Below are 1,655 nucleotides of genomic sequence, written 5' to 3'. Positions count from 1 at the left end.
GGGGGGGGGGGGGGGGGGGGGGGATGCTCAATGACCTGAGATTGAGTCTAATGGCTGCCATTGCTTACAGGGATTGTTCAGCCACACAAACGCCTCTGAGGGAGGAGGGCGGATACGGTTCTCTCTACATCTGTATTATATGAAGACGGCAGTCGCTCAAACTCTCTGAGGAGAGGACTGTGATCTTTGGAAACGTCGGCGCGGTTTTAGACGGTGACAAACTGTTCGGCGGCCACCTTGTCGCTCCGATGCACCTCGGCCGTGCCAGACGGAGGCTGGAGAGCGCTATATTTGGTTCCGGCTTGTGTTTGTGTACGCTACGAGTGTTTGTTTGTGTACATCTGTGTGCGCGTGTGTCTGCACGTGCCTGTCGTGGTCAGGGCAGAGTATCCTGAAGACACTGTCAGGCGGGATTGATTTCCTCTTTCCCCATCTTCGGAAGCGTTCCTGTAACACAGCTGACCCCCCGAGTTTCGTTACCTTGTCATTTTGCGACACGGATCAGAGCGAAGACGAGCTGGAAATAGCCGCACGGCGACCTTGGACTCTTGGAGGAGGAGGAGGAGGAGGAGGAGGAGGAGGAGGAGAAGAAGAAGAAGGAGGAGGAGGAGGAGGAGGAGGAGGAGAAGGAGGAGATGGGACTGACAGGAGCTGTAAAAAACACACAGTACACATATTCATGCACACACAGAGAAGCAACGCCGCATGTCCAGGATAAACTCAGAACGTAAACTTAACTGAACCGACTCCACGCGATAACTAAAGAAGAATACAACGTTTCCCTCGGTTCAAAACCTCACTGCGGCGCTTCCTGCTTCAAGAGCAACATTAGAAACCCAGAATGCCAATGATAAGCACATATATATGTCAGAGGGCTTAGGAAAACACCAGCTTTAACTCACATTAACTTACAGTTCCCTTTTTGAGTAACTTGTACTTTCATTCTTTGAACTGCTATTTAGACTAGTCACAGATTAAGGTTGTACGTTAAAGTAAATCAATGCTTACATATTGAGTAGCGCATACACAGGACTTAATGGTATTAGTACTAACAGGCAATATTGGCTCTGAGTGGACACTTCCACCCAGCAGCCAGTAGAGGGCACAACAGCACCAGGAAACACCTGCAACCCAACACCCGCCAAAGACTTCTTAAATCCTGAGTGTCTGTCTCACACGCACGATGACCTTTAACCCCGACCGGGTGGAGTTAACAGGATCGATGCGAGGTAGAAAGTCTGGGTGTGAACTCTGACACTCATCCTCTCACCTGCAGATTATCGGACTTTCTCAGAGCCGTCACCGTGGGTCCGTTTTTTAAGCATTTCCTGCAGACAGATAAAAAAGGGGAAGGGGATTTGATATCACAATTGTCTTCACACCATACACCTTTGAATAACAAATAAAAAGGAACAGTCAGGAATTTCACAGACCTATTAACTCCGCATGGACTCATGTGAAGCGTTTGAAGCCTGCAACCAAAAAAACTGGAAGTTGTTATAGCTCTTGCGGTTGGATGATATTAGTGTGATGATTGGGTGTCCACATACTTTTGGCTGTATCCTCCTCATTTCTCTCTCCACATCAGGTGATCGACCTCATTTCACCCCCAGTATGCTGGAGGTCGCCTGTGTCATCTGGTGCACCATACTCCC

At 49.0% G+C, this 1,655-nt stretch overlaps 1 protein-coding gene across 12 annotated transcripts in view; it reads right to left on the bottom strand.

Moving 5' to 3' along the window:
* The window catches only part of LOC111670312 (von Willebrand factor D and EGF domain-containing protein), a 47,201-nt gene extending 45,546 nt beyond the window's left edge, over positions 1-1,655 (bottom strand). For 11 of the 12 annotated variants that reach the window (XM_087179470.1, XM_087179480.1, XM_087179481.1 and 8 more), the window contains exons 1-4: positions 1,551-1,655; positions 1,434-1,472; positions 1,271-1,328; positions 481-651 (exon numbers count right to left, since the gene is read on the bottom strand). The gene's annotated coding sequence lies outside the window, so the exon portion shown is untranslated. The remainder of the gene's footprint in view (positions 1-480; positions 652-1,270; positions 1,329-1,433; positions 1,473-1,550) is intronic. The other variant, XM_087179479.1, reaches the window with a different exon arrangement.

The sequence above is a fragment of the Seriola lalandi genome, unplaced genomic scaffold (genome assembly GCF_002814215.2).
Source record: "Seriola lalandi dorsalis isolate HSWRI2012SDOR001 ecotype SW California unplaced genomic scaffold, Sedor1 jcf7180002054850, whole genome shotgun sequence".
Classification (NCBI taxonomy): Eukaryota; Metazoa; Chordata; class Actinopteri; order Carangiformes; family Carangidae; genus Seriola; species Seriola lalandi.
The sequence above is the reverse complement of the archived record's forward strand: the minus strand, read 5'-3'. Positions and strand labels throughout refer to the sequence as shown.